This window comes from Sarcophilus harrisii, chromosome 6 (assembly GCF_902635505.1).
Source record: "Sarcophilus harrisii chromosome 6, mSarHar1.11, whole genome shotgun sequence".
NCBI lineage: Eukaryota > Metazoa > Chordata > Mammalia > Dasyuromorphia > Dasyuridae > Sarcophilus > Sarcophilus harrisii.
In genome coordinates, this window is record NC_045431.1 from 78,470,354 (window position 1) to 78,482,589 (window position 12,236).

The 12,236-nt window shown below is 39.9% G+C and overlaps 1 protein-coding gene across 2 annotated transcripts in view; it reads left to right on the forward strand.

Moving 5' to 3' along the window:
• The first annotated feature begins 4,708 nt into the window (after window positions 1–4,708).
• The window catches only part of TRIM2 (tripartite motif containing 2), a 121,949-nt gene continuing 114,421 nt past the window's right edge, over window positions 4,709–12,236 (forward strand). For both annotated transcript variants that reach the window (XM_031941969.1, XM_031941967.1), the window contains exon 1: window positions 4,709–4,856. The gene's annotated coding sequence lies outside the window, so the exon portion shown is untranslated. The remainder of the gene's footprint in view (window positions 4,857–12,236) is intronic.

Consider the following 12,236-nt stretch of genomic DNA (forward strand, 5'->3'; position numbering starts at 1 on the left):
TTCCTTTCCTCCTCCTCCTCCTCGTCTTCCTCCTCTTCCTTCCCCTCCTCTTCCTCCTCTTCCTTCCCCTCCTCTTCCTCCTCTTCCTTCCCTCCTCCTCCTCCTCCTCCTCCTCCTCCTTCCTTTATTCTTCCTCCTCCTCCTCCTCTTCCTTCCCCTCCTCCTCCTCCTCCTCCTTCTCCCCCTCCTCCTCTCCTTCCTTCTCCTCCTTCTCCTCCTCCTCCTCTTCCTCGTCTTCTTCTTCCTCCTCCTCCTCCTATCAGCTCCAATTAAATATGTGATGGGTAGCAGAGATGAAGCTGCTTAAATTCCACTTAAAGGACACAACAATTATACAAATTAGTATGATTCAAAGCAACTAATGAAGCAAAAAGCATTTGGTAAATGGTGGAATCGGGGAAGGCTCTAGGACACAGTTGAGATTTGAACTGAGTCTTGAAGGAAGACAAATATTCTTTGAATAGAGGAGGAAACAAAATCTAGATGAGAGCAATGACCTGTGTCAGTGCACAGAGATTGAGTGTGAAGAGCTAAAATATTGTATTTGTAGAAGACAGTAGCATTGTTAAATAAGACTAAAAGTAAATTGGGGCAGCTAGGTGGTGCCACAGTGCATAGAGCACTGGACCGGGAATTGGGAAGACTCATCTTTCTGAGTTCAAATCTGCCCTCAGTCACTTTTTATTTGTGGGGACCCTGAACAAGTCACTTAACTCTGTTTCAGGTTCCTTATGTGTAAAAGCCGGAAAAGGAAATGGCAAACTACTCTAGTAACTCTGCCAAGAAAACCCCAAATGGGATCACCAAGAGTCAGACATGATTGAAATAATTTGACAACAGAAATTAGAGTCAGATATGGAAGACTTTAAATGATAGAAAAAAAAAATAGTGATATTGGAGGAATGTGGGAAAACTGGAATTGTTGTTCTAACATATTGTTGATTGAGTAGTGAAATGATCCAACTATTCTGGAAAGCAATCTGGAACTATGACCAAAGGGCTATAAAACTGGGCATACCTTTGACCCAGCAGTGCCAGCCATTACGGGGTCTGTATCACAAAGAAATCATAAAAGAGGAGAAAGGATCCACATGTGCAAAAATATTTGTAGCAGCTCTTTTTGTGATGGTAAAGAATTGGAAAATGAGTTAAATAGATACCCATCAATTGAGAAATGGCTGAATAAGTTATGCCATATGAAAGTAATGGAATATTATTGTTTTATAAAAAATGATAAACAAACTGGAAAGAAAAGCTAAGTGAAATAAGCAGAACCAGGAAAACATTGTATATAGCAACATGATCAACTGTGACAGACTTAATTCTTCTTAGAAGTTCAGATTCCAGGCAATCCCTATAAACTTTGGATGGAAAACACCATCCACATCCAGAGAGAGAACCATGAAGTCTGAATGTAAATCAATATGTGTTGTTTTCACTTTCTTTTAGTTTTCTTTTTTTTCCCTCTCATAATTTTTCCCTTTTCTTATGATTTTTCTCTCCCAACATAATTTGTAAGGAAATATATTTTTAAAAATGAATGTACACATATAACCAAAAATGTTGTTTTTTACATGTAACTGGGAAAAATTAAAATTAAAAAAAAAAATAGTGAGCCACTGAAGGCTTTTAAGCAGGGGAGTAAGGTTATCAGAACCTTATCTTAAGAAGATTATTTTACCATCTGTGTGGAGTATGGGTGGATTATGTGAGAGACTAAAAGCAAAAACACCAATAAAAAGGCTAATATGAAAATCTGGATGAGGATTGTAGTACGTGAATGGAGAGAAAGGAATAGATTGAAGAGAGCTTGTGTGGAGGTACAATTGATAATAATTGGCTATATCAGGTATGTGATGAGTCAAGTATGAGAGAGGGAAGAGTCAAGGATGATTGGAGTATCATTAGTGCCCTGAAGTATCAAAGAACTGAGACAGTTACATCCCAGTTGGTGAGTCAACACTGCCCTCAATTTTATCTAGAGTGATGGTAATAAAAAGAGGCAAGTGAAACAGAAGAGGCCTTTCTGAGTTCTGTAGGAATTCTAGGAAAAAGTCTGTGTTTAGAGCATTTCATGATGGAATCATGAGTCACTATTTTTTCAATCTAACATAGAGTAGAAAGCACAATTCTCCTTTAACTCAAGGCTTGGAGGTCTTGAATTGCCTTTTTAAAAATAAGTGTATATTCTTGATGTTCAAGCATTCCTCATTTTGTACATAATTATGATGATTTCGGTATTTCACTTTAGAGATGACAAATTAGTGTCAACTGTATTAGTATTTTTTTTACTAATTGTTATGACAACATGATATTGCCTAAATATGAATTAATCAGTCAACATTTATTAAGCATTTACTATGTGCCAAGCATTGTTCTGGGTGTACTGTGCATGATACATAGTCAAAAACAAAAGTCTCTGCAGTTATATTTTTTGGGGGAGGGATGTGGTAGTGACACGATGTAGACAAATAATTAGATACAATAGATCTAAATATAAGAAAAATACAAAGTAATTTGGAGCGATGGAAGTAATAATGTCTCAGGGGGTTCCCATGGGGAATAAGACTGGGTCAAGGAGCATGGAATATTTGGCAAATAACTCCATTATCGTATTAAAATTAATATCTTTTTTGGAGCAATGGAAGCAATAATGTCTCAGGGGGTTCCCAATCTGGAATATACATTCACATGGGTCAAGGGGTATGGAATATTTGGCAAACAACTCCATTATCATATTGAAATTAATATCTATCTTATTTCTTATGTGAATCTGCATTGGAAACTTTAGAATTGATTTCTTTTCATGTTGATGGAGTACAGTAATGAAAAAAGGTTGAGGAGATTTAGACTAGCAACTGGGGATTATAAAGAAAGATATCATGTAAGAGATAGTCCTTGAGATAAGCTTCAAAGGAACTTAGAAATTCTGAGAGGTGGAGACCATTCTAACCATAGGGAATAATTAGTCCATCTATAGCAGCCACAGAAAAAGTAGACACACAGGGTACATCTTTTCAACCCAGCAATCCCTGATTTCTCTTTTTATCAAAGTGAGCTCTTTACCAACACAGGGAGATAAAGAGCTGGTTTTTCTCCGCCTGATTTTGATCTTTGTCATTGAAAAGTCAAGGAGCATTGACATGCCAGAAGAGAAACTATAGAGGCTTTGTCTCTTTGATAGGCTAAATTCTTGATAGTCTGGGCCTGGCGGCCAGAAAGCAATGACTGCGAACTTACCTGGGCTGAGGCAGGTAAGGCCCATAAGTCACTGTGTATAGTCACTATGGGCCCCCTCCCTCTCCCCCGCCTCATACATGTCTAAGAAAAAGAAACATTCTGTCTTATCTATCCCCTCTGTCTATCTCTCAGACCATCTGTATATCTCTGTGCTTTTATAGGTTTTGTTTTATTTTGGCGTGGTTGGGAGAGGAGGCAAGTATTAGTATTTTTTTCAGAAAATAGATTCAACAAATATATTCTTAGTCAGATATCAGCCAGCCCCTGAGGTTCTTTCTTCCCTCCAGCTCTCAGATCCACAAGTTTGGTGAGTTGTTCTCAAGCCTCAAACTTCCTTCTTGGATTGAAAACACCCAACTTCTTTATTAACTCTAGAAAGCAAAGGAGGGAGGGGAAAGAGAGGGTGGGAACATGCCAGTGGCTAGAGGAGGAAAAAAGAATGGTGATTTATGTAGTAAGTCTGTTCTCCTCTCCTTTCCTGAAAAGACTGGGGTAAGGGTGAGGGAGTTGGAGATACTCACTTTTCAACATGGATTGCTGCTTGAATGAAATAGAGAGGCCTCAACTTTCCCTGCACAGTCTCCCTCCCTTCCAGTCCCCCTCTTCTCTCTCCTTTTCTCTCCCTCTCCCTCCTCTCTGTCTGTCTGTCTGTCTGTGTGTTTCTGTCTCTCTGTCTCCCTTGTTCCCTCCCTCTATCTTTCTCTCCCTCTCTCCTCTTTCTCTGTCTCTCTCTGTCTCTGTGTGTGTTTCTGTTTCGGTCTCCTTCCTTTCCTCCTTCTATCCCTCTCTCCCCTTCTCCTCTTTCTCTGTCTCTGTCTTTCTTTTTGTCTGTGTTTCTCTCTCTGTCTCCCTCCTTCTCTCCCTCTATCTCTCTCTTCCCTTCTCCTTTTTCTCTCCTCTCTCTCTATGTTTCTATCTCTCTCTCCCTCCCTCCATCTTTCTCCCTCCCCGTCCTCTTTCTCTGTCTTTGTCTCTTTGTGTATTTCTGTCTCTCTGTCTCCCTCCTCTCCCTCTATCTCTCTCTCCCCCTCTCCTCTGTCTCTGTCTTTCTTTTTGTCTCTCTGTGTGTTTTTGTCTCTCTCTCTGTCTCCCTCCTTCTCTCCCTCTATCTCTTTCTTCCCTTCTCCTCTTTCTCTCCTCTCTCTCTGTGTTTCTGTCTGTCTCTCTCTCTCCCTCCATCTCTCTTCCCCCCTCCTCTTTCTTTCCTCTCTCTCTATCTCTCTGTCTCTGTGTTTTGTCTCTCTATCTCCCTCTCTCCTTCCCTCTCTTTCTCTGTGTCGCTATCTCTATTTTAATTTCTAACATACATACACACACACACACACACACACCCCTTCTTGTTCCCCTACTTCACAATGAAACTCAGTATCTTAAACAAGCAGAGTCCAAAGAGGCTAATCATTGGCCAGCCTCATCCCCTGATACTGCAGTCCCGCCTCTTTGGCTTGTGCTGACAAGCTGTTTATATTTTTGCTAGGGCCACCCTTTCACTGAGCTGCCTGGGGACTAGAAGGGGATTGATTGTGTGACTGCTGCAGGGAGCTGCTGAAGCCCCAGAGCAGAAGGAGGCTGGGGCTCCGTCCCTGGTGCCCAGCCATGATCGCTATGGAAAGCCAGTAAGTAGGCTTCTAAGTGTGTCCTTCCAGTTTTTCTTGGGATGGTCGGGGCATCTTCGCTGCTCATTCATTGCGGTGACAGGGGAGTAGTGATGGGGTTGTGTTGGATTTCCGGCTGCCGGTTTAGGTGGAAGTCTAAACTAAAGGGGTGAGAAATGAACTAGATCTGCTTCTTCTCTGATGAATTTTGGATGGAAGAGAGCAAGGAAGGGGGGAAATTGTAGAGAGAACCACGAGGAGGAGGGGATGAGGGCAAATGTGATATATCAGGACATTTGCCCTCTTGGCCTTTCTCCGTGAGGACTCCAGGGACTTCTTCCCTCTTGCCACTTTTAAATTTGTTTGCCATGTTAAAAGGAGTCGAACGGATGCTAGCATTTCAAAGGAGAAATTGAGGGTAGACACTAGTCAGAGAGGGATTCATTCAGAAATGTGGGAAAGGCTGGGACTGGCCTGCAGTAAAGTTTTACTGCCCCATAAATGTGCTCAAAGGCTGCTATGGTTGGGAAGGATGGATTTCTGGTAATAAAGGAAGGACTGCAGAGCAATTAGAGCATTTGTTCTTGGCTACCAGTGTGTTAAGTCAGGAACCAAAAGAGTTTTTCTTCATGTGAGCTGGGGGAATGAGGCACTGCAAACTGGCTTGGCCAGCTATATTTCAGATAGCTGTGTCCTGATTAATGATTGGGAAGGGAGGAGTTCCAGATAACTTCAGGAATCAAAGGAAAGGGCAGAAGAAAATTGTCAACAAAGCAAGATTGTCTCTGGGACCATCTCCTCCCTAGTCTTGTTGCCATCACCATCACCAACTTTTCAGAGCACCTGGTTGGCCCTAGGGAAGACACCTGCCAGGGTCATTGGTACCACTTGGATTCGGTGAGGAGGTTTGCCTCAGCTGGGCTTAATTGGAGCTTCAAAGCTGGAGATTAATATCGAAGGGGACTAACTCCAGGCACTGGAATGTGACTGGAATGTCCTGTTTCCAGCTAAACTGAGAAGTGATTTATGGCAACTTGGTCAAAGCATTTGGGCCCTTCCAAAGGGCCTGGCACACTGGAAGTGAGACTTAGCATAATATAACTCGTTGGTTCTCCAAGCATGATCTGGGAACTACCAGAGCTTCCTAGATCCTGTCAGACAGGCCACAAAATTAAAATGATTTTTATAATAATGCTAAGATGTTTAAATGTCTAGTACAATAAATACTATAGAAATAACCCACATAAACAAAAGCTCTTTGGGGGTCCTCCATAATCTTTAATAGTATGAAGGAGTCTCGAGTCCCAGAAGTTTGAGAAATGCTGGTATAGTAGAATGCTAGCCTCCAAGTTCAAATCCTGACTCAGATACTAACTTGCTTGACCATGGGCAATTTGTATAACTTCAGGGCCACGTTTTTCTTTATCTCCTTAACCTCAAAAGTCAATTCAAGCTCTGAATCTATGATCCTTTGATTAGTGTCTAATAAATGTTTTTTCACTCACTTATTCATTCTATTTCTGATGTACCTTCTAATTTAAAAAGGCATAAAGAGAATGCATTTAAGGCCTGCTTTGGGAAGTCAATCAAGGTGGAGAGGTCTGAATTAATCTTTAAGTATGTCTAAAATGAGATTTTTAAAAATTGTCTTTTATATTGTAGGTGTTTCTCTATCTGATATAAGGTGTTTCCATTTTATATAAAATCATTGTCTCTCATAGGTTCTATGGTAATTAAATTGAAGTTTAGAAGTTATTAGTATTTGATATTTGATTGAAAAGTAGTAAGATTGCCTGTATAATGAGAAAATGAGGCTGTTTCTACATAAGGTTATAATGATACTAGTGAACATTCATGTAGGGCTTAGATATTTGCAAAATATTTTATATAGATTATCTGCTTCTCTCCCCAAAGCAATGGAAAGATGATATAGCTGACGGAACATTCCTGAAATCAGGAACACATGGGTTTGAACTCTGGGCTTTTACCAGTCGTCTAACTGTGGGCAAGTCCCTTCTCTTTGCCGTTTTTGTTTCCTTCTCCATAAAATGAGGAGATTGGACTCAGGGATCCTTCGGGATCTGATTTTATGGTCCTGTGAAACAAGTTGTATTATCTACAGATGAGGAAACTAAAGATCCAAGAGATGAAGGAAGGTACCCATAGTCATCTAGCTCCTAAATACCAAATGAAGTCATATACTTCAACAACAATACTATATGATGACCAGTTCTGATGGACCAGGCCATCCTCAGCAACGAGATCAACCAAATCATTTCCAATGGAGCAGTAATGAACTGAACCAGCTATGCCCAGAAAAAGAACTCTGGGAGATGACTAAAAACCATTACATTGAATTCCCAATCCCTATATTTATGCACACATGCATTTTTGATTTCCTTCACAAGCTAATTGTACAATATTTCAGAGTCTGATTCTTTTTGTACAGCAAAATAACGTTTTGGTCATGTATACTTATTGTGTATCTAATTTATATTTTAATATATTTAACATCTACTGGTCATCCTGCCATCTAGGGGAGGGGGTGGGGGGGTAAGAGGTGAAAAATTGGAACAAGAGGTTTGGCAATTGTTAATGCTGTAAAGTTACCCATGCATATATCCTGTAAATAAAAGGCTATTAAATTTTTTTAAAAAATACCAAATGAAGTCATATAGGTAAAGTCCTTTGCAGACTGTTGAGCGCTGTCCAAGGTGTCCCAAATAGCTTAAGTTTAAATAATTTTAAAATTCACTGACTTTTGGAACACCCTGTATAAGTGGGATCTGGCAGAATGGAGTTTGAACTTTGGTCTCCTTGGACTCCCCTGCCCAACATACTTCTCCTTTTCTTGCATCCTGCCTCTTAGAATCATAACAAAATTTTCTATAGGATCAAGAGGTTTTCCAAGTGCTTTTTCTCATAACAGTCCTGAGGAGCATGTGTTATTAGCTTCTTTTATAAAACTAGACCTGGAGAAGCTATGAGTTGTCCATAAACACAGAGTTAGTGAGTGTCTCTACCTGAATTAGAACCCAGTTCTCCCAACTTTATGTTCTACATTCTACCTGCTACAAAGGTGTCATTGTCAGAGAGGGTTGAGATCCTAGAGACACAGCATCCAAAAGGGCTAGGATCCAGTTATGAAAGGTCTTGAAGGACAAAAGTTGGTTATCCTAAATGTTTTCCAACATTTAGGACCATGGAAGGAGAAGTAGGGGCAAGGATCCTACCTACTATCAGTAACCTCACTCTCCTATCACCCAGAACTCACACTTTCTTTTTTCATTCAAGAAACTATGGGCTACTACATAGAATTCCCAATCCCTCTATTTTTGGCCACCTGCATTTTTTATTTCCTTCACAGCTAATTGTACATTATTTCAAAGTCCGATTCTTTTTGTACAGCAAAACAACTGTTTGGACATGTGTACTTATATTGTATCTAACTTATACTTTAACATATTTAACATGTATTGGTCAACTGCCATCTGGGGGAGGGAGTGGGGAGGAAGGAGGGGAAAAGCTGGAACAAAAGATTTTGCAACTACCAGTGCTGAAAAATTACCCATGCATATATCTTGTAAATAATAAGCTATAAATTTAAAAAAGAAACAAACAAACAAACAAACAAACAAACTATGGGCTCCCTCCCCCCATCACCATCATAAAGCACAATTTCTTTACAAAGAAAGAAAGAAAAAGAAAGAAACTATGGGCTCCCTCCCCCCATCACCACCATAAAGCACAATTTCTTTACCTTTTGGGTATTACCCAAGCCTGACCAATGGCATAGAAAAGGTGTTGGTGTGTCTGGTTTTGAGGGAGCACATCTCAGGCACTTCAGTGATTAGGTATCACAGACAATTTGAAGTATATGCAGTACATAGAGCATCAGGTCTTCCTGAATTCAAATTTGGCCTCAGACATTTCCTAACTTTGTGACCCTGGGCACATCACTTAACCCTCATTGCCTCAGTTCCTCATCCTCTTCTGGAGACAGAAATGGCAGATCACTCCAATATTTTTGCTAAGAAAACCCCAAGTGGGGTCACAGAAAAGTTGGATATAACTGAAATGACTGATCAACAACAGCAACCACAAAATTTACCAAGGGCCCATTTTGTAGCATACTGTGCGTGCTGGGCACATACAAAAATAATTGTCTCTTCCCTCAAGGACTTTGTATTTTGGAGCTAATAAAAATAATCATGCTGGTAGATTTAATCTATTTTTTAAAATTCTTTTTGAGGTTTTTTTTTTTTTTTTTTTCATTCATTAGCTATCTAATAGGTTTATGAAACTCAAGGGACCAACACCAGCAGATAACATATATGAAAATGAAAATCTGACTAGAGAGGCTGAAGGTATATATCATTATATAATGAAACTGGAGTTCCTTTGGCATACAGTTGGAAAATTATATTCTTAGCCTCTCATGAAATCATTGAGATAGTCCCCCTGAGGTGTTGGACTCTGCTGGGAGTTAATTGGCATCTACATGGAAAGCCAAGAAAAGTTCCCTTTTATGTGTCCATCTACCAAAGTGTGAAAGCCTCATTTATTGATATTTCTCCTGTCTTAACCTGTTGAACCAAATTATAGAAGTAGTTGATGATGGGCAAGGTAGTCAGAATGACTTATCACTTGTAACACTCTACATATCACAAATACATCTATATCTACAAACATACATTCACATATCTATTTGTATATACATACGTGCACATATGTGTATTTGTACACATACATGTCTGTATGAATTGTGCATATATATATATATATATATATATATACACATGTGTGCTAGCTAAGAGTCCAAAGATATAGCATGGGTTTCTCTCCAACAGAGAACAGAGAAGTTTAATTTTATTTCTAGCTGAATGACTCTAATAAAAGCTAGGCAATAACAGCATTTCTCTTTGGCTTAATTTCTTTACTGGCAAAAGGGAAATTGTGCTACCTTCCCCAGATGTTCTTCACAGGGATATTGTGAACACTAATTAGATAAGGCTTAGAAAGCATTTGGAAGACTTTAGAAAAACTCATTTTTACAAAGTGCATTTCTCTCGAAGTAGAACAGGGAGGAGATGCTTCTGCTGAAGATGGCTGCAGACTCTCTCAATGAGCCTCCTGTTTTTGGGTGCCAAGGCGGAAAATCCCCCAGTGTGTCTATGGAGCTCAGCTTCTAGCCACCTGTCATTGGGCTGTTTCCTCTGATACCCATTTGTAGGCCAGAGGATAATTAGATAACAAAGTCAAACAGATTCTGTTTCCCAGAGAGGTCCCTTTTCTGAGAGGGCCCAGGGAGCCAGACAGTAAGTAGTTCTTGGTAATTCTAATAAGTGCTCTCAGTGATCAGTTATCCAGGGTCTGATTAAAAAGTTTCCTTCCTCAGATGGAAACTCCTCTCTTTCTTACTGTGAGTTTGCACCAACCATGAGTACTATGTTTAGAAAGTAAAGGAATAAAATTCAGATTGACCCATTTTAAAAGATAAGAATCCAAGGGCTGAAAGATAAAATGAGTGCAGGGGTTCATTTTTAAAATGCACTTTAAATTTTTTATTATTATTGTTATTTTTTTTCAAGGGTGTTTAACTTGGATTTCAGCCTCATAAAGAAACAGCTGGGCCATTCTATTTCAAGTCAACAAATATTTATTAAATGCCTACAATGTGTCTAGAAACTGAGCACTGGAGGTATAAAAAAAGTAAAAACAGCCCCTGCCAGTCCACAAAGTCTTCACAGTCAAATGGGAGAGATAACATGCAAATAACGAAGTGGAGAGGATGGTGGGTAAATTAGAAGTAATCTCAAATTGAGGGTAGCTATGTGGTGCAGTAGATGGAGCATTGAACTTGGAACCACTGGGGGGAGGGGGAATGCAAAATATTTAACAACAATCTCAAAGGGAAGGCTCTCATTTTAAAGCAATCTAACAAAAGGTAGGATTTTAGCTAAAACTCAAGGAAAACTAACAAATGAAGATGATGAGAGAGGGAATTTTGGATTGGGCATCAAAGGATGGGTGTGTCCTGTGGGATGAACTGTAAGGAATTATAGATATGTGCATGGGGGCAAGGTGTAGCAAGGCTAGAAGGGTAGGAACAGTTAGTTTCTGAATGATGATCTGAGTAGCGATTCCAAGGAGCATTAAATCTAGTCTTCAGGCCACAGGCACAAGGCAAGATCTGAAATAGTCACAATCTACGTGTTCAGCTATTATTCAAAGTTACAGTCAAGAATCTAGGAGCCCTCTGGATGGGGGAGCATATATTTATTTTATTTTTATTTTCAAAATATATGCATAGTTTTCAACATTCACCCTTGCAAAATCTTGCGTCCCAAATTTTTTCTCCCTCCCTTCATCGCATCCTCTCCTGTAGACAGCAAGTGATCCAATATAGGTTAAACATGTGTACTTCTTCTACATATATTCTCACAATTATCGTGCTGCACAAGAAAAATCAGATCAAAGGGGGAAAAATGAGAGAGAAAAAACAAGCAAACAACAATAAAAAGGTGGAAATACTACGCTCTGATCTATATTCAGTCACTATAGTCATCTCTCTGGATGCAGATGGCTCTCTCCATCACAAGTCTAATGGAATTGGCCCGAATCACCTCCTTGTTAAAAAGAGAAAAACATATATTTAGAGGATGTCAAAATCAAATAGAAGCAGGCCACTCAGCTATACATGAGGATGCCTGTGGGCCACATGTCGATTTAGAAAACCACATAATATAAATGCCTCTCTTTTGATGTATTTTTATTTATTGTGTTAAATGATTCCCAGTTACATTGTGATCTGGTTTGGTCCATACTTGGCAATGTTGTGAGCCATATGTGGCCTCTGTCATTGTTAAAGAAAAAGCTCATTCTCTCTTCTTTTTTCTGGTTATAACTGAATCAAAGACATGTAACAAAGAATCAAAGAAAATAGGGCAAAAGCCTATTATTGTTTGTTCTTCCTTCTCAAAGAGAACCATGCATTGGATGGAAGTGAGGGGAGGCTGTGCAAAGTCACCAGCCCCACTTTCTCCTCCAGAGCCATCTGGGCTCAGTGGAAAGATTCAGACCAGGGCTGGAGTTAGTCCTGCACGCAGACAGGGCCCTGGGAAGATCTGATGTGAGCACAGAAGAGTCTGCTCGGCCAGAAGAATGCTATCAGCACGGGACAAACCATAGGGAGAATACACTCCTGGTCATTGTCCTACTTGGAAGCTCTACCTGCTAAGGACCGGCCTCTCCCTTATCTCTGCCTCAGTCCTGCTCAGTTTTTTATCGGGCCAAGTATTTCCTGGTATTGAGGTCTTCAAACTATCGAGTGTATTTGCCAAACAACGGACTGCCTTTACCCATACAGTACTAAAGGGAAATTAAGAGAAAATTAAGAGA